The 20,976-nt window shown below is 45.8% G+C and overlaps 1 long non-coding RNA gene across 1 annotated transcript; it reads right to left on the bottom strand.

The window, feature by feature from the left end:
* Positions 1–10,572: 10,572 nt before the first annotated feature.
* Positions 10,573–20,348, bottom strand: LOC132513033 (uncharacterized). Its single transcript, XR_009538419.1, has 3 exons — positions 20,234–20,348; positions 17,501–17,660; positions 10,573–10,765 (listed from the first exon to the last, which is right to left on the bottom strand). It is a non-coding gene; the product is annotated as an uncharacterized LOC132513033 (long non-coding RNA).
* Between the last annotated feature and the right edge of the window lie 628 nt (positions 20,349–20,976).

Below are 20,976 nucleotides of genomic sequence, written 5' to 3'. Positions count from 1 at the left end.
TATCTGTCCTCAGGGAAACCCTAGACGGGTCAAAATAGACAAATACAATTCCTTGGGAACAAGGTCTACGCTGTTCCTCCAGAACAAGATACCTACATCAGGAATGAGGGCTGCTGTCTTCAAGACTATCACCATGGAGGGGAAGGGAAGGGGGCAAGGCTCAGTTAAAACACCACAAAGCCCTCCTGTCGAAGGCTTCTTTTTGTTGATTCAGCATTCATTTGGTTGCTTCAAACCTTTATATCCTAGAGTCTGACCAATTTAGTTCTGACAGTGTTTGCTCATTTTGGTGTTTCTGTGGAAGGACAGGCCCTTCAAATTCCCTACTCTACTACTTTTGTTGATGTCACTCCTCTGTATTCTACCTGTCTATTCTTGCCTGTTGTCTATTTTTTTTCCATTATAGCCCTTAACATATTAATCATAGCCATTTTTAAATTTTTTTAATTTAATTTTTTTCTTTTTGCTGTACGCGGGCCTCTCACTGTTGTGGCCTCTCCCGTTGCGGAGCGCAGGCTCCAGACGCGCAGGCTCAGTGGCCAAGGCTCACGGGCCTAGCCGCTCCGCGGCATGTGGGATCTTCCTGGACCGGGGCACGAACCCGTGTCCCCTAGCATCGGCAGGTGGACTCTCAACCACTGCGCCACCAGGGAAGCCCAATCATAGCCATTTTTTTTTTTCTTTTGCAGTATGCGGACCTCTCACTGTTGTGGCCTCTCCCGTTTTGGAGCACAGGCTCCGGACGCGCAGGCTCAGCGGCCATGGTTCACGGGCCCAGCCGCTCCGCGGCATGTGGGATCTTCCCGGACCGGGGCACGAACCCATGTCCCCTGCATCGGCAGGCAGACTCTCAACCACTGCGCCACCAGGGAAGCCCAATAGCCATTTTTAATTCCCTGTTTGACCATTCTAAACTCTGTGCCATATCTGAATGTTGTTCTGATGTTTGCTTTGTCTCTTCAGACTCTGAATATTATTTCATTCTAACATGGATTGTAATTCTTTGTTGAAAGCTGTAATGATATATTAGATAACAGGAACTAAGGTAAATAGGCCTTCAGAGTGAGGTTTTATGTTAATCTGCCTAGGAGTTGGGCTTTGTTTAGTGCTTGCTCTAACTGTAAGTGTCAGGCGCATCAATTTCCTCTAGCATCCTTATTTTTATCTCCCTTGTTGGCTTGGTTGTCCCTAAAAACTCCTTCTTAGAGTCTGGACCTTGCAGCCTTTTCCACTGCAGTGTAACAGTATAATAATCCCCTGTTACTATACTAGAGCCTGTTACTGTGGTGTCGTTATGTGGGGGGGAAGCGAAGTATTATGTTATCAATCACCAGATCCTATGGATTCTGCTTCCTTATGTTTTCCTTATCTCTTTTCCCTCTTCATCTGCTGTAGCACTATTTTTTTTGTGTGTGTGGTACGCGGGCCTCTCACTGTCGTGGCCTCTCCCATTGTGGAGCACAGGCTCCGGACGCGCAGGCCCGGCGGCCATGGCTCACGGGCCCAGCCGCTCCACGGCATGTGGGATCTTTCCGGACCGGGGCACGAACTCGTGTCCCCTGCATTGGGAGGCGGACTCTCAACCACTGCGCCACCAGGGAAGCCCTGTAGCACTATTTTAATTCAGGCTTTCACTCTATTTTCTGTCTAGATTAATGTAGTGGACCTTATCTTAATCAGAACTCCGTGCTTTTAGTCTAAGAAATCAGACTGTGCATATTAGTGCACAGAAATCAACCACCTTGTTTTCAATGGCTGCAGTGTAGTCCATGGAATGAACTCACCATGACTCATTCAGACAGGCCCCTATCGAGAGACATTGTATTAATCCCAATTTATATCTCGCTGGCAAGAGGGACAGGCAGGTTCCAGGAGGACGGCAAGAATGAAAAAAGAGAAAGTGAACACAGTCTCGTTTTTTCATTGAAGAAAGTAAACAAGGAAAAAGCATCTCGAAGGGTAGAATTCTTACTAATGTTTTGTTGAAAGAGAGAACACAGAGAGATCCTCTAACTTGGTGTTTCTAAACTATTTTCTGGGAGAGTGGGGCCCACAACACACTTGGATCAAATAAAATCTTTCTTGAAGGTCCACTATGCAAAAATAGTGGACAATAGGAGCTGCTCTGGCAGAAGGATGGGCTAAGCTTAGAGCCACCCCTACCAGCTTCCTGCAGATAGACTTCAGGTAATCTATGAAACCTAAGAGAGAGATAGGAAGTTATTGGTGCATGTGCTTTTTCACTAAGGAAATCCATAATCCCCATGGCCTATAATTTTCATTTGATTTTAACAAGGAACGCTGATATGCTAAAGTTTAAGGATCTGTTCTCTAGGGATTCAAGGGGCATATTTTGAAAACCAGTACTCTAGTCCAAATCTCTACCCATTTATAAATTAGAAGGCTAATAATGCTTGCATTTGGGTTGAATGGCTTATTTCGTTCATAGCTCTTGCTGTAATTGGAAATTGCTGTTTCTTTATGTATGGTGTGTGACCCCCCCTCGCCCTAGCCTGTGTGTTAAGCTCACTGGAGCAGGGATCTTGCCTATCATGTTCACTGTTAAACTCATGGAACATACAACTGGCAGTGTGAGGGGTACATAGGAGACTTTCAATAAATATTTGAGGTAAATGTGAATGAATAAAGGGCATTATCAAGAAAGTGAAAGAGCAACCCACAGAATGAGAGAATATATTTGCAAATCATATCTATTAATAGAAGCAAGGGTCTAGTATTCATAGCATTATTATTTGATGAGATTGGGGTGTTCCCTGGAAGGTTCCATTTGCAAACCTGATTTTATTTGTCCTGACTTGGAGTTAACCCAGGGTGAAAAGCCTTTCCTGAGGCCATTTGTCGAAAAGAAAGTTACTGGCAATTGGCTAATTTTATGGCTGCCTGAGGCTGTGGTACACTTGAGAAGGCTGATGCTTTTGCTCTGGCTGATCTTGAGTTTCTGTGTAAGCAAGAATTGAGACTAAAGTAGACTTGTAACCTGTCTACATGTGCATTGAAGGTATGACCTAACATGAACACAAAAGTTGGGAGACTTATTGATTCAAGATATTTAATAAAATCTATTTCCAGTTGTTGGTTCACCACAAAGGTAACTGAGAAGAAACTTCAGTGACCGCAAGTGACAAAGAATACAAACAGTAAAAATTCATTCGGGAAAGTCACTAAACAAACAGCAACAACAAAAACGATAAAACAAACAAACTCCCAACAACAACAAACCTGGAAGAAGGGGAAAATGTGACTTCCAGAGTTGGCACATTATAGTATTTGAAATGTATAATTTAAGCAAAATGATCGAGGCATGCAAAGAAGCAGAAATGTGTAACCAATACAGAGGGGAACAAAGCAGTTCATGGGAACTGTCCCTGACAAGGCCCAGATGTTGCCTTACTAGATAAAGCCTTCCAAGAGCTGTATTGAATGTGTCCAAAGGTATAAATTAAAACATGCTTAAAAATGAAAGGAAAGTAGGAGAGCAATATCTCACCAAACAGAGAATATTAATGAAGACGGGGAAATTATTAAAAAAAAAAAAGAACCGAGTGAAAATTCTGAAGTTGAACAATACAGTATTGGAAATGAAAAGTCCCTAGAGAATCTCAAAAGCAGATTTTTGCAGGCTGAAGAGAGAATCAGCAAGTGTGAAGACAGCCTAATGGAGACCATCCGGTTTGAGGAATGGAAAGAAGAAAGGATGAAGAAAAATGAATAGACCCTCAGAGCACAGCAGAAGTGATGCTTTATGAATTCCAAGGTGAGGTCATGTAAGACCATGGAGTGTGCATTTTATTTTTCACTAGGTATACAGTGGAGAGATTTTGTGCCCCAATTAAAGAGTCTGTGGCTACATTAACTTAATGCCTGTTCTTAATCTGTATGTTTATATTTACTTTGGAGGTAGAACCACACCGTTTTGATTACTGTAGCTTCGTAGTAAGTTCTGAAATCAGAAAGTGTGAGCCCTCCAACTTTTCTTCTTTTCAAGATTGTTTTGGCTATTCAGGGTCCCTTGAGATTCTATAGGAATCTTAGGATGACATTTTCTATTTCTGCCAAAAAAAATGTATTTAGGGTTTTGATAGGGAGTGCCTTGAACGTGTAGATCACTTTGGGGAGTACTGACATCTGAACAATATTAAGTCATCCAGCCCATTTACATGGAATGTCTTTCCATTTATTTCTTTAATTTCAGCAATGTTTTATAGCTTTCTGTGTACAAGTCCTTTGCCTTCTTGGTTCAGTTTATTCCTAAGTATTTTATTCTTTCTGATGATGTTGTAAATGGAATTGTTTTCCTGATTTCCTTTCTGGACTGTCCATTGTTAGTGTATAGAAACACAATAGACTTTTGTGCTTTGGTTTTGTATCCCGCAGCTTGGTGAACTCAGTTATTTGTTCTAACTGTTTTGTGGGGGAATCGTTAGGGGCCTCTGCTTTTTAACTGTCTTCATATACTATACCTTCAAGAGAGATTTCTTTGACCCAAGTGAACTGCAGCCTTTACCCATCCAAAAAGTAGCTTAGAAATACCCACCTAGATATATACCCACCTATCCGTCTCTACTTATAGTTCCAACATTCCATTTGTGAAACTCCTATGCAGCAAGATATTTTCTCTATTTACTTTCTTCTTTTAAAAAAAAAGATTGTGTTCACCTGCACTTTTCCAATGGCCTAATGGCAGTCTCACTGGCACTATTTCTCTCAGATCACTCATCCTGCTAGAACATGCAGCTGCCCATCACCCTGGCCAATGTGTTACAAATTGGAAACACTTAAGTGAATATCAACAGAGGCCTCCCTGAATAAACTATAGTGAATCCATTCCACAGACTACACTGAAGACACTGCAAACAATGTGATGGATTTCTGTGCACTAATGTGCAAAGATGGCCATATATATTAATGAATGAGAAAGCAAGTTTGGAAGACAATGTACATAAAATAATACCATTTTTCTTATACTGGAAAAATATTTTTATGCTGAAATATCTGCATAGATACCCAAGATATAAAAAGGGCCCCTCTAGAGAGTAGAATTGGCAGGGGTGGGGTTCAGCTTGTACTTTTCACTCTGTGTTCGCTACACATTTGATATTTTTCAGAGCTACTGAAAGTTTTATGTCATGCTAAACATAGCCCATGAATATACATATATTCAGTGTAAACCAAAAAATATAGCCAGCTAAATGTCAGAGGGGACCTTTGATGTTTTTCTCTGTAGCTCATATAGCCTTAACTTGTTAAAATCTCATTAACTGAGATATTTGCTGCACTGGGATGCAGAGGATTCAGAAAGTGATTGTGAAAAGCAGACAGTGCCCATTGAGAAACAAATTTGTGAAGTTTTCAAACTAGGATGTAACTGCGTCTCAAGCTCAAATAAGTGACTTTGAGCCATATGGAAGTAAACAGAGCACAGACCTACCTCCAAATTGTCAAAGACTCTCCTGTGTCTTTCCGTTGGTAAAAGGGAGGGTGGCAATTCGTGGACGCTGCAGTGAGAGATGTCAGCTAACAGCTCCGCAGCAGCCTCGCGTCGCAAACTTCACTAAGCCTCAGCCACCTCTGCGGGGCTCCAACTCCTCGAGCTCTGCTGGCAGAGAAGCTGCAGGGAGGTTCCGGCACCTGGAAGCCGGGGCCCTGCTGAGGGAATAATGCTTCTCAAAAGCTGTCTCTGGGGGCTTCCCTGGTGGCGTAGTGCTTGAGAGTCCGCCTGCCGATGCAGGGGACACGGGTTCGTGCCCCGGTCCGGGAAGATCCCACGTGCCGCGGAGCGGCTGGGCCCGTGAGCCACGGCCGCTGAGCCTGCGCGTCCGGAGCCTGTGCTCCGCAACGGGAGAGGCCACAACAGTGAGAGGCCCGTGTACCACAACAACAACAAAAAAAGCCGTCTCTGGCAAACTGCCATCCTGAGCAAACGCCCGGCGCACGGACTCCCGTGCAGTAGGCGCCTGGGGCGAAGCGCAGAGGTCCGGAAGCGGCCGTGGGGCTTCGGGGCCGCGTGAGACTGGCCTGTGCCTGCCCTTCCCTGCCTGCGTCTCCCCGACCCCGCCGTCAAATGGACTCGGAAACACTGCGACGTGTCTCCGGGAGTTGCTTGAGGGTTAAAGGACGTGGATGCCTCTCAGGCCCTGAGCCCAGCGGTTGGCACAGACGAGCGCTCAGCACCCACGGAATCAATGCAACCAGAGCACGGACGCCACCCTCCCCAGCAAACCTCAAGTTAACAGATGCCTGCCAAGAAAATGACGTCTTCTCAGTGTCCCCCGCGTCATCCCCTCGGTGCCAGACTCTGGGGAAGCTTTCTAGGGCTCAAAGGTGAGCAAGTTAAACACGGCCCCTGCCCTCCGACGGGGACAGGTACATGATTCCTCCACTTGGCTTCAAATACGCGCGCGTTTGTCAAGTAAAATCAGGGTCACCCTCAGATCGGGCCGATGCACCGTAGGGGAAATCTGGAAAGCCATCTGCTGCAGGAGCAGCTGGGGAAATGCAGGGTCGGGAAGCGCCCCCATGGGCCTTCTCTGCGAGGGTGCTGTGGGGGGCCAAGGGGACTGAGAGGTACCTGGTGGGAGCCCTGGCTGGCCGGGGCACTCCCCCTCCACGGGGTCCCCCTCCTCCGGAAAACGGCCACCGCCCTGGTCAGAGGCCTGAGCGTGGTCACCGCATCCTGGGCACGCGCCACACGAGATGATGCACGAGGCTGACGCCGCTGCCTCGTGGATGCCCTCTGGTCACAGCGACCTCTCGGGGCCTGAGCCTCCTGCTGTCTGTCCTCAGCCTCGGTGCCCCCAAGGGACCCTGCTTCCACCCTAGTAGGTGACACGGGCCCCGTGCTCCAGTGTGTGGGTTCATCACATGCAAGGCCCATCCCTGTGGCCGTCCAGCCAATGAGGGTGCAGCTGGCGGGCTCCTGTGGCGGCTCTCTGGAGCTATCCAGATGCGGAAGCAGCCTGTGCAAAGCTTCTGAGGCCAGAGTGTGCCTGATGTGTTCAAGGAAAAGCCAAGTGCTTGGAGCAGTGTAGGTGAGAGATAGAACAGTAGGAAATGTGATCAGAAAGAGAATAAGGATTCAGGCTTCTACTGTGCATGAGATCTGAAGTCCCTGGAGTGTTTGGATCCTTAGAGAGGATTCTGTCTTATGTTTTGGAAGGATGCCTGTGGCTGCTTGACTGTGAACAGGTTATAATGGGCTGAAGAGTGAAGCAGGAAGGCCAAGTAGAAAGGTACTGCTTCATGCCTGGGCACTGTGGCGGAAACTGTGCGCCCTTCATGCCCTGCAGAGGGAGACGGCAGAAGAGCTGCAAAGAGGATCATCTGATGGAGGAGATGGAAAGGGAGACGCCCGAGAACCAGGGGAGAGCAGTGTTCGGACAACGAGGGGAGGTCTATGGGGCGTGGGGGGCATGGTGTTGAGTGCAGGGGGCTGGAAATGTCTACTGGGCTTAGGTGATCACCAGTGGCTGTGGGATGGATTTGGGCAGCAACAAGTCACAAGGGGAGAATGGAGAGTGTGGTCTGTCCTTTCAGCAAGTGTCAGCATGAAAAAAAATGAGAGAGATGGGGAAGAATGAAGGCAAGGTTTTTCCTTAACGTACTAGTCATGGTTGAGCCTTTAGAGTGTGTGCTCTGTGCTGGTACCGTGCTGAGCACTTGACGTGCAGCAACTGATTTCATCCGCCAAGTTTTTCATGGTAGGTGTTATTATTATTATCCCCACTTTATAGATGAGGGTCCTGAGGCTAAAGGAAGTGGAACAACTTGCCTGAGGGTGCCAGCCAGGGGGAAATGGGATGTGGGCCTGAGCAGTCTGGCTCCATCATTGGTGCCCATGTCACGCTCAGCGGCCAGAGCCTGGAGACACCCATCCTTCTACTCCTTCCCCCTTCATTCCAGAAACACTCCCCAAGAGAGTGGTAAAGACCCCGGGGAGAGGGGTTGGTTGACAGATCAGGAGGAGGTCTGGGGTGTGTGCTAGCATCTTTCCCTGGCTTTCTGATCCCTGTAAGCTGTGAGTCGGTGTATTTGCTTCTTGCTCCAACTCTAGGGGCAGTGGTTTTCCTTTAACATCTGATGTATCTGAAAAGAGTTGTTGATTTTCAATTTGTTCATCTTTTTTCTTGTTATGAGGATGAGAGTCATGACTTCCAAGCTCCTTACTTGCTGGGTAGGAAACCTGGTTTTATTTTTATGTCGGAGAATGTTCTGGTTTTTAGGAGATATGTGCTAAAAAAAATTAGGAATGAGGTGTCATGAGGTTAGAAAATGTCTTTGAAAAGGTTCAGCATGTTGGGGAGGAAGAGATTTTCCTCTACCCTTCTAGCTTTTTGTGGCTGGTCTAAGAATTAAACTTTTTAAAATTTTAATTTTATTGGAGTATAGTTGATTTACAATGTTGTGTTAGTTTCAGAAGTAATAAGACTTAAATTGACATGAGACTGATTAACAGGAGAAAATCACAGAAAAGTTTAATAATGTGTATCCATGGGAGAGACCCCAGGAGAACTGAGTAACTCCCCCAAATGGACAAAACCTTCATCTTAAATACCAACTTCAGCTAAAGATAGAAAAGGATGTTGGGGGTAGGGGTTTGGAATGTAAAAGGGGAGGAAGGCATTTCACATGAAGATGGAAAAGCAAATGTTTGGTAAACAAATGTTTGCTGGGCCCTGCAGAGACAATGGGACCTGGGGTGGACTCTGATCTCTAAGAGTTGCCCCCCCAGACCCAGCCCATATTCTTACAGATGTCTCTGGTGATAGTTCTATTCTGAGAACAAGCCCTGTATCTAAATTCTTTAGGTGGTTAGGGGGAAAGTCAAAGTTTCTTCTTGAGTCTTTTGGACCTAAGAGACATTTTGGAGTGGCAAATTTTGCTCTCCTATGTGCACAGTGTTCATGGCAAGAATGTTAATGATAGTTGTGTTTAGATGGTGAATATTTGGGTGTTCATGGTGCTATTCTTTCAATTTCTCTGTATATTTAAAATTTTACATATCATTTTGAATTTAAAAATCAAAAGGAAAATAGGAATCTAATCATGTGAAGGAGCTTGGTAGTGACAATTTCCCTAAGGGAAATTGTCAGCCCGGTGAGGTTTGACATCCTTAACCGACAAGGTGAAAGAAACCAGAGGCACACAACATGGGGATTCTAACTCTGCCAGAAATGATCTGGGCCCCCAAGTTGTTATGATCTAACGGCTGGGAGGAACAGGAAGTGGACTTAATATCGGGTGGAATTATAGATTAGTTTCAAATACCCTGGTTTGTGTAGGGGCCTCAAGTTTTGCACTTGGTTTTCTTGGACCCCATCTAGAATGACCCCAGGCATCTGGCAGAAGCAAATGAAAATCCTCTCTGGAGTAAGCTGCTAGCATTCTAGGTCTCAAGTTATTCTTACAAATATATTTGAAACACAGTGGACAGCAGGAGTGCAAAAACACGTAGGCACAGATAGAAACAAGTCTCTGTGAATGCAACCCAGCAGAAACGGAGTCACTCTGCCCAGTTTGACAGGCACTTGCCAATAGGTTTTGGTTTAGTCTGTTCAGGCTGCTCTAACAGAATATCATAAACTGGGTGTCTTATAAACAACAGAAATTTATTTTTCATAGTTCTGGAGGTTGGGAAGCCCAAGATCAAGATGCTGACAGATTCGGTGTCTGGTGAATGCTCACTTCCTGATTCTTACACAGAGGTCTTCTTGCAGTGTCCTCACATGGCAGAAGAGAGCTCTGGTCTCTTCAGCTCCTTGTATGGGCACTAATCCCATTCATGAGGGCTCTACCCTCATGACCCAATCACATCCCAAAGGCCTCACCTCTAAATACCATCACACTGGGGGTTAGGATATCAACATCTGAATTGGGAAGAGGGGGAACACAAACATTCAGTCCATAAGTTTGTTTTCTTTACTCTGTGAAGGTCTCTTTGCCCCTAATATTTTATTTTCTCATTATCATATTCTGCTTCACAGCAAATAGTTTGCATAGTCAAAGAAGGAATTACTTTGATGATTAAAGGCTGTTTGAAAATGCAGATTTTAAGTAGGTAAACATCAGGTAGATCTGGGTGGGCCATATTCCAAGTCTGGCAAAATCCACTATTAGACAAATTGTAAAAGAGGCAGAGAAGAAGAAGACATTAGGTAATAAACTTCTAATTGCATATTAATTACATGTTGATCATATGTAATATTTACTATGCCTGGAAAGCATCTCCAAACGACTTATTCTGTAATGACTGAGTAATAGTGATGTGGTTAGTGCTTTCATTTGCAAGAGCGTATCTCCAATACTAAATAAGATAAGCCTGTTCTAAACTTTTAAGGTATAAGTAATATTTTAAAAATATTATACTTGATTATACTTACCAAAGGAACATTAATTTTTTATAATTCGTTTTTGAATTTTATTTTTTTATACAGCAGGTTCTCATTAGTCATCCATTTTATACATATTAGCGTATACATGTTGATCCCAATCTCCCAATTCATCCCACCACCACCCCACCCCACCCCCCGCCGCTTTCCCCCCTCGGTGTCCATACGTTTGAGGAACGTTAATTTTTTCCCTCTGTATTAAATATGGATTTAGTCTTTTACCTAAAAAGGAATTAATGTGATCAAAATGATTAACTTCCGGGACTTCCCTGGAGGTCCAGTGGTTAAGACTCCGCACTTCCACTGCAGGGGGCGCAGGTTCCATCCGCGGTCGGGGAACTGCAATCCCTCATGCCACGCTGCAAAAAAAAAAAGAAAAAAGAAAAAAGAAAGAAAGATTAATTCCAGCCATCACTGTTGATTCATACCTAGTATCCAATCAGTCTCTGAAACTTTTGCTTCTGTCCTCCTCATTGCACGGTTGCCGGAGTCAATGCGTTCAGGTGAATTTGGGGGAAGACCAGTAGGAGGCTCCACAAGAGCTGCAGGAGGTCCTTTCCTCAGGCTGCCCTGGTGTTCCAGAACCTCTGGGTCTGCATAATGGCTCATGGCTGGTAATCGTGTGTAAGGATGACTCCAGGGCAAGGTACACTTAGTCCTTGTACAGTTGACTTATAATTTGCACCTGACTATACTCAGCTGGCAGAAAAACACGGACACAGTGGGTTAATACTTCCACATATTTGGGGGGGGAGTCAACCCATAACCCCCTGTTTTAATTTATATTGGGCTGTATTAACTATTTTATGTGGGATTGAATGTCCAAGGGCTTGCATTTTGTAAAACCAATTGTGCCAAAGACTTTATCTTTCATTGAATCAGAGCATAGTTTTGGGTAATTTGACTATGGGGGAATTTATGCAAGGCAACAGTTCTGATGTACTTTATTTTGTGTTTGATAACTCTCTCCTAAAAGTATAATTGGTACCTTTTTAAGATCTAGTGAGAATCTCCAGGTATAACTGTATTCGTGTTCTAAGTCTGATGCTGATTAAGCCTATGAAGCTTTGCCAATTGGTGCATATCAACAGATACTAAAGTTAATTCAGAACCTCTCTTGTAGAAGTACAAAAGCCAGTTAGCATAATTTAATCTTTTGTTGCATAAATTCTTTTAGTAAATTTTGGATTTCCAATTGGGTAAAACTATGAACCTCTATTTTAGTTTTTTGTCCCCCTCACCATCCAGTGTTTTGCCTTTTGAGTAGTTACTGGATACTTCCAGGGTCCTCTGTTCTGCTTAACCCCAAATTTGGTTTAGATATCAAGACAGGTTATGCCTTACATGCATTAAAGCACTAGTAACAGGATCAGTACTCACATATTGAGGCTTTCTTGGGAGACCAGGGCAGCCTCCCCAAGTAGGTCTGAAAATGGCTTGAGTGAACAGGGAAAGGAAATTGACTTTGGGGCTTTATTATGCTTAGGAGATGGAGCTGCGGTGAGGGATTTTGCTTCCACTGGGTGGGGCTGGCATGGTTTGAACTTCTGGCTTGCATCAAAGGAGGGAATATATGTACCACATCTTCTTTAAAATGATGTGGTCCATATATACAATGGAATATTACTCAGCCATTAAAAAGAGTGAAATAATGCCATCTGCAGCAATATGGATGGACCTAGAGATTGTCACACTGAGTGAAGTAAGTCGGACAGAGAAAGACAAATATCGTATGATATCACTTATATGTTGAATCTTAAAAAAAATGGTACAAATGAACTTACTTACAAAACAGAAACAGACTGATAGACTTAGAGAACTGAACTTATGGTTACCAGGGGGAAAGCGTGGGGGGAGGGATTGGCTGGGAGTTTGGGATGTACACACTGCTATATTTAAAATAGATAACCAACAAGGACCTGCTGCATAGCACAGGAAACTCTGCTCAATATTATGTTTCTAAGTGGGAAAAGAATTTGAAAAAAAGTTGTAATAAGAGGGAGAAATTGGGAAATGTATTCCACAATGAATGCATAATCCATGTACACAAAATGCTAAACAAAAACTAAGAAAAAACAGAGACATATAAAAAAAGGAGGGAGTACTCAGGCTCTCTTACCAGCTTGCCCACATGTAGGGGAGAAGGGGAAGGGGTAGTAGTAGGGCTTTAAGTCTCTCAGCAAACATTAAAGCCGAAGTAAAACACGTTACTACAGACGTTTCCTTGACAAACTCTGGGGTAGGAGCAATTATGACCTTCACTTTACAGATGAAGAAATGTGGCTTAGATAAATCATATTCTCACAGTGATGGGATTTGAGCACACATTTATTTTATGTCAGTCAGTGCTTGTGTCTTTAACTGATATAAGGTAAAGTGGGGAACATTTGCACTAACAACAAGTTGATTTCCAAAGCAAGTGAGCAGAGTGTTCTTATTATGTCTGGATTCCTGTAAATTAATGAAAAATGTTGCACCAGTTATGTACAGTGTACAATTATCCTTTAAATTTCAGGATGTTACTGCTGGTATATGAATCCTTATTCTAGTTGGACATGAAGTTCACCTTTACATCAGTGCCTCGTACTGCATTAATGAAAATGTTCTGGCCTGAGGACACACATGTCCCTCTCTGCCACCAGCAATGCTGTAGACAGAGGCTGTAGGTTGGTGTGCCTGTAGGCTATGGAACTTCACAGTCTTGTGCCTGACTTGGGGCAATGACTCCCTGAGCACCATTAGTATCACCAGCAGCAGTGCTTCTGGCCTAGATGCCCATACTGGCACCCATCCTGGTCACAGGCAGACCTCGGGATCCCCAGCGCCAGCGAGAACTGGAATTGAGGTCATGCATGGCTGCAAGAGTAGTTGTCCTAGCTCTCTGGGAATATGGCACATGCCGAGTTATTCCAGCAATGCTTCTCAATAGCAGATGCTAGCAGAACTTTCAGGGATACAAATGGAATGTTCTCTCCTGAGAGAATACAAGTAATTTTATAGCCAAGGACCTGACCATCAGCGTGATGTGGAGACCAGCTCAAGACTCGGGAGCCCCAGCCCTTCTGATACTGCAAGGAGCATGAGCTTTGCCTCACTCCAAGACCTCTTCTTTGGAAATGGGCTGGAGAGGAGGGGAACAGTGCCACTGGGGAGATGAACTTTGAAGGGATTGAATATACAGTAGATCCAACCAAGACTGAGCCAAATCAAAGAGGTTGGCTGAGATGAGCACAGTGATGAATGCTAAGGTCATCTGAGCACTCCCTGCATGCCAGACACTGTTCTGAGCACTTTAGTAGTATCGTCTCATTCAATCCTCACAAACTCTTAAGGAAGGAAGTGTTGTCCTCTCCGTTTTACAGAGGAGGAACTTGTGGATCAGAGAGTTTAAGGGACTTGCCCGAGATCCCACAGAACGGGGATTGGAAATTAAACAGTCTGTCTCCTGAGCTTGTACTCCTAACACTTCTGTGTGCAGCATCATTTTCCTAATGTGGACAAATGGTACTCACATAATTATTACCGAGCAGGGCTGGAGTTTATCAAGCCAATTCATTTTGTGATGGCAGATAAAGATGCTACGTTAGCTAGATGTATCTGAGTGTTTTATCCCAGGAGTTGTTCTGATAAGCCACATTTCTCACAGCAGTAACAATTGGTCTGGAAGAGAGAGCAAAAAAGGGGAGAAAAATTCTTTTGCCCCTTCTCCCACTACCTTTCTCTAAGTCCCAGGACCTGATTCATTAGACACCAAGAGGAGTCATGGTGACGCACAATGGCTCAGAACACTGTGGCCACATGCAATGGCAAGATCTGACAGTGGCTGCCACCACCTGAGTTACTCCATGTTCAGGGCTGAATACACTGAATTAGAGGTGCTGGAAGGCAGGGCAGACATTACCTATGTTTGGGTACCACCTGTGTATCTGTTGCCTGGACACTCAGCTCTCTTCTCTCAGGCTTTTCCTTGACTTGAGCAAAATCTCTCCATTAAAACTTCTCCCATGGGAGGAATTACAAAAAGTGTCCTAACAGTGTTCATTGCATTTCAACAGGTCCACTGGGTAATGTCAGCGATTGTGGTCTCAAGATCCAATTACCCCGTGAAAGCTGCAAGGCAATTCAGTCCCAGGTAGGATTCTCTACACTTCCTTGATCTCTGGATCCAGCCTTGGCAATGACTCTCAAATGACTGCTTTTTGTTAAACACCAATTCACATAAATGGGGTGTTTAATTGTAGAAAATATGGTTGTGAGTGGTCAGACTTCTCACGCCATATTACCTTGTGAGTGTCCGATATAGCACAAGTATACAGTTAACATTAAAGTGTGTGACCCATGTGGATATTGTCTAGAAGTAGGACATGGATTTTTACAGGATGTTTTTACTAACAGTGAGGACAGGGCTTTGTGTTTCTTACAGTGCTGCTGTTTAAGGAACTAAAATGACTATTATGATGAAATGTGCCTTGCCCCCATATTGGCTGTCCTACTCAGTCTCACATAACAACTGAGGAAACTGAGACACGTATGTGGAAGAGGGATCCAGGTCACACACCCCCTTCCTAGAGTGCAGGGAAGGCTCAGTCATCCAGGTTTCTTCTCACCCATGTAGAACCATGTAAAGGCACTAAGATACTGTTTTCAGTGTTCAAAACAAATAGAAGGAGGGGAATTGTTTCTTTGTCTTCCACAAGGATCAAGAGGAGGCAAACTGAAGGGGTGGAAGGCGGGGGCTCTGAAGCCAAACAAATTGGGTTTACACCCTGGTTCTGCTACGCACTAGCTGTGTGACCTTGGGTCAATTACATGCCTTTCCCGTACCCCAGTGCCCTGCTCTGGGTAAATGGGCATGACAGTGGCACTCACCAAACCTGTTAAGACATGAAATGAGCCAGTGTATGTTAAGCCCTTTGGAGAAGTGCCTGGCAGGCAGACTCCCTGAGCAGACGTCTGCTGCTGCTGCTGTTGCTATTCTTATCATGAGTGTATTCCTGGTAAAATGGGGAGGACAAGGAAGCCTAAGAGACTGGAGAATGGGTGTCATCACCTCCACTTTCCCTCCTGAATGAGAACCTCTTAAAGCCACAGACAGGTAGAGAGTCTTCCCTGGCTAAGTCTGTGCTCTTGCCTTCAACTCCAGTTATAGGTTGGTTGACTGTTTGTTTGGGGGTTTTGATGTCATTCTTCTGAGCCCCTTCCCATGGAGAAAACAGGCTGAATCTGCATCAGTCTGCCTTGGTGTTTGCACCTGTCTGCGTCTCAAATGTATGCTTCTGAGGAATCTTGTTTTATTTAAATAATTTTACAGAATTGACTTACATTTTTACATTCCTATAGAAAATACAAGTAAGAATTACATTTATAGAGATCAACTAATAATCCATCTTCCCACTCCTTTCTTATATTCCCCCATCTTACACACCTACACCAGAAGAACTGCCATTAGCAGTTTGCTGTAGAATTTTCAGATCCTATTCTTTGCATTTACTTTTATTGATATAGATGACTCCGAAGAAAGACAAATGGGATGATAAGACACATTGTTTTTCGAGTTTCTTTCTTCAACTACCATTTCTTGGAGATCTTTCCAGGTCAGTACGTAGAGGACCCCTTTATCATTTTCAATAGCTGTAATTTATATCATATTATTGATATACTATAATTTATTTACATAGGAAATTGAAAAAAATGCCTTTGTCTTCTTAAGTGAGTGTCTCTTTAGAATAACAAGTCATTCAACCAGATATTTTGCAAAAAAGTAAGATTGGATACAAGTTAAACACAGAAGATATTATATACTTGAAGAATAAAATATGAAATAACAGAAATGATATGTCCATTTCACACTGGCCACAAAACACATGTGAATATCATTTTTTTAAACTAGAGGGAAATATGCTTGAAATGTTTTTATGTTTCCTGTTTTGAGACTAAAAATACCATTTCTTGCAGGATAGGAAAACTAATTATTGTCATCCTATCAATTCTTCCCAAAATACATCTATGAATTCAGTGCAAACATAGTCATGAACCTCAACAGGATCTTGCCATGAAATGAGCCGACTGAAGAGACTCTATGTGGAAACAGCCATGATGGTGAGCTGTTTCAAATATGAAAATCTACATTATAGATTTAGCAATTAAAACAGGAATCAAAAATTTGTCCATGGAACAGAACAGAGATTCTCGACACAGACCCATGTATATGACAGAATGAAAGAAATGATAAGGTTGACATTTCAAATCAGACTATGCCCCAAAGCAAGGTCTTATGACCACTGCTGGAAACAAGTGTGTGTGGTGGGGAGGTGGCCGGGGGGCGGGGCAAGAGGCCCCAGGGTCCACTGGATTAAGTGGGTTTCATCATCTCTTTCAGGCCACCTCGGTCGGTAGTGCTCTCTTCCTGAAGCCATCTGTGGCGTCAACCAGTCATGGATAAAGGAGCCTCTGAAGTCAGTCCCAGGACGCCCTACCCATCGTCAGAAGGATGGCAGATGAATACCTAAAACCCTCCCTGGCCTCCAAAAACATAATGAGTTTTTTACTCGGTAAGCAACTGGGGAGGCACAGAAATGATGTGGATTTGTCCAAATGGCTGTGGATGCTGACACGAGCTGCACCAGGATGGAGCTGGCCATTGCCAAAAAGTTGTATAACCTACCTGCTTATGCCTATCTGTAATTTTGGAAAATGAAAAAAAAATGTAGAGGACTTCCCTGGTGGTGCAGTGGTTGAGAATCCACCTGCCAATGCAGGGGACACGGGTTCGAGCTCTGGTCCAGGAAGATCCCACATACTGTGGAGCAGCTAAGCCCGTGCACCACAACTACTGAGCCTGAGCTCTAGAGCCCACGAGGCACAACTACTGAGCATGCATGCCACAACTACTGAAGCCCGTGCACCTAGAGCCCGTGCTCCACAATAAGAGAAGCCACTGCAATGAGAAGCCTGCGCACTGCAACGAAGAGTAGCCCCCGCTCGCTGCAACTAGAGAAAGCCCGTGTGCAGCAACAAAGATCCAACACAGCCATAAATAATAATTGTAGAATAACAAACTCTTCCCTTGTTTCACCTGTTAAAATAAAAGGTACCTGTCACTCCTTTTCATTTGATATGTTGTTATGTCGATACAGTTTTCCTGGGTTACACTGGAGAGGGGATTCTATTCCTCCTAACAGTCTATGCAGGGGCTCTCAGACACAGCGGAGATGGTGAGATCACACTGCATGTCAGATTTCTTCCATCTTTAATCTGAAAAAAAAATGGAATAGTTATGTAGTTCTAGGTCACTCAAGGAAGACATCCACTGCAAAGCAAGCACACTGCTTCTCTGCTGGCCCTGAAACTGCCCTCTCCGCCCCCAAGAGACACTCTACTGCTGGGAGGCACCGGCCACAAAGAGCCCAGGCCCAGGAAACATTCCCCATTGCCCACTGGCGGGGGCTCCTGCCTCCAGAAGCATCCCTTTCTCGGAGGCAGCAGGTGGAATCCCTTCCCCCGCCTAGAATCCCAAGGTGGCCCGGCCTGGGGAAGCTCCTTCCATGTCCCCAGGCAGCATCCCCAGCAGCCTGCGGTAAACCAAGCAAACCAAAACAGCACCGCAGAGGCTTGGAAATTCATGCTGTCCTCCCAAGCGCAGCCCACGGCAGGAGGCCAGGGCCTGCTCGCCAAACCTCAACAGGGGACTGCAAGCTAGAGCAGCGGTCCCCAACCTTCTTGGCTCCAGGGTCCGGTTTCCATGGAAGACAATTTTCCCACGGACGGGGGAGCGGGGGTGGTCCAGGCGGTAATGGGAGCCGTGGGAAGCCGCAGACAAAGCCTCGCTCCCTCGCCCGCCCCTCACCTCCTGCTGTGCGGCCCGGTTCCTAACAGGCCTCCGACCAGGATCGGTCCTCGGCCTGGGGTTTGGGGACCCCTGTGCTACAGTACCCAGCTCCAACAGAACCCAGTGTCTCCTGACACGACACCAAAATGTCCAGGACACAATGGAAGATCATCCTTCATACAAAGAACCAGGAAATTCACAACCTGAATGAGAAAAGACGATCAAGTGACACTAACTCCAAAGTGAATTAGGTGTCAGAATGATCTGACCATGATTGTAAAGCATCGACCATAAAAATAATTCAGCAAACAATTAAATGTTCACACGGGCTTACTTCTAATAGCCAAAAGCTGGAAACCACCCCCAGGTCCTTCAGTGGGTGACTGGTTCAACAAACTGTGGTACATCCATACCATGGGATGCTACCCAGCAATAAAAAGGAACAAATAATTGTTACACAGAAGGATGTGGATAAATCTCCAGTGAATTATGCTGAGTGGGACAAAAAAAGCCAGTCTCAAAAGGTTACAGACTATATGATTCCATTTATAAAACATTCTTGAAATGACAAACTTCTAGAAAAGGAAAACAGATTCGTGGTTGCCAGGGGTGAGGGGTCTGGGAATGGGCAGGAGAGGGGTGGATGGGAAGGACAAGATGTGGGTGCGTCTACAAAGGGGCAGCAGGAGGGCCCCTTGCAGTGATGAACTGTTCTGTATCCAGACTGTATTCATGTCAATATCCTGGTTGTGCCTTGTGCTATAGTTTTGCAAGATGTTACCTACCACTGGGGAAAGGAGGGAGAGGGGAGAGGAGACCTCTCTATTTCTTTCAACTGCCTGCCACTCTACAATAATGTCAAGATTAAAAGTTTAATTTAAAAGAGGGACTCTACTAAGAGATATTCCCCAGCCCCCTTCCAGAAAAACCCCAAACCACCATTTCTGAGGTCTTTCTCTCCGCACTGAGGAACCTTGACTTCAGAAACTCTTTCTTGTTAGCATCCATGCTCCACCCTCTCGGTGTCAGTGAGGCCATTCCACAGCCCTGACTGCTGACCCTAATATACAGCTAAAAGATTTGGCCACGCGGCTTGTGGGATTTTGGTTCCCTGACCAGGGATCGAACCCGGGCTCTCGGCAGTGAGAGCGCAGAGTCCTAACCACTGGACTGCCAGGGAACTCGACGGCTAAGTTTTGTTTGTTTGTCAGGGCGGGGGTCTTGCTCTGTTGCCCAGGCTGGAGGGCAGTGGCTAGTCACAGGCGCCATGTGGCTACTGATCAGCAGGGCAGTTTTGACCTGCTCCATTTCAGACCTGGGCCTGTTCACCCCTCCAGAGGAAAGCTGGTGGTCCCCCGCTTCCGGGAGGTTCCCAGATTGAAGCTGAACTTAGTGCAGACACGCGATCACAGAGCGCCCTACAGCCCGGAAGTCCAGGGCTCAAGCGGTTCTCCCGACTCAACCACCGGAGTAGCTGGGACCACCGGCGTGTGCCGCCGCACCCGGCCAGCTTACAGTTTTAAGCACTGACTACGTGCCAGCAGTGTGATCAAAATGTACGCGCTGCTCTCCCTTTAATCCTCAAAACAATACCAGAAGCCATTTTACCAAAGGGGAAACTGAGGCGCAAAGAGGAAAGTAACTTGTCCCAAGCCACGGAGCCAGTGGGCAGAGCCAAGATTCGAACCCCTGTGATCCAAGCTGACACTGGCTATTGCAGCAGTGACCTGCCTCCCTGTGGAAACAGGCCCTCTTCACTGTTCCCTCTGTGCGCTTGGGGGGAAATCTGGAGGATGGAAGTTCCAGACTAAACTACAAAGTCACTTGCCCGTGTAGGTGTACTCAGGGCAATCAAGAGACTCCGGGTGGGGAAGTACGACACCGTGATGTCCCAGTCGCGGCCACCAAACCGCACACAAAACATCTCTGTCGCACTCACTCACCTATTCCCTCCCCTCCGTCTCGCAACCTCTGTCTGCATGTATTTTAAAAGACTCACAGCTTCTTGGCAAGCTGTGCGGGTGCAGCTTCTGCTCGCTGTTGTGGATCTCCTGGGACAGGATAGTTGGCAGCTGCTCCAACACCAGCAGCGCCAGGACCTGCTTCATGGTGCGCATCTCAAGCCAAAGCCACCCAGCCGTGGCAAAGCTCCAGAAGCCTCCTGAGAGTTTCTGGGGGACCAGCGGCAGAACACATAGAAGCGCAGATGACACGCTTCCAAGCTGGGCCTCGCATGGCTCCAGGCGCAGAAACTACTCTGCTATCACAATGAGGACTACTTTTTGCTCCTGGGAGTTGGGGTCAAACGCAGACCATCTTGGTCCGGAAACCAGCTGCGACAGCTGGCGAAGGCGCCTGGCGCCTCAGCCAACAATACACGGAATCCGCAGGAGTCGGCGTACCCCTGGGGCCACCCAGTCCATGAGCCCAACTCCAGCCCAGGCGGAGCAGATTCAAGTGCCTTGGCCTCTGTAGGCTCGCGACAGCGGGGCGCCTGCCCCAGGTCTCACTTCCACCAGAGCCTCTGGGAGGCACAATCGCAGGCAGCTCTTTCTTCTCTGTCTTGGACCAACACTAAACTTTGGCGTCCAGAGACACACACACTCACAAACTAGCTCGGGACGAATGTGAGGACTACATCTCCAGAATGACATCATCGCCTCTGGCCTGGCCACAACTCGCGGCTGACCACCCAGAAGGGAAAATTTGACTCCAGGGGCGGGACCTGCGGACGACCAATTG

This window comes from Lagenorhynchus albirostris, chromosome X (assembly GCF_949774975.1).
Source record: "Lagenorhynchus albirostris chromosome X, mLagAlb1.1, whole genome shotgun sequence".
NCBI classification, from domain to species: domain Eukaryota; kingdom Metazoa; phylum Chordata; class Mammalia; order Artiodactyla; family Delphinidae; genus Lagenorhynchus; species Lagenorhynchus albirostris.
Note: the sequence above shows the minus strand (reverse complement) of the source record. Positions and strands in the feature narration are given on the sequence as shown.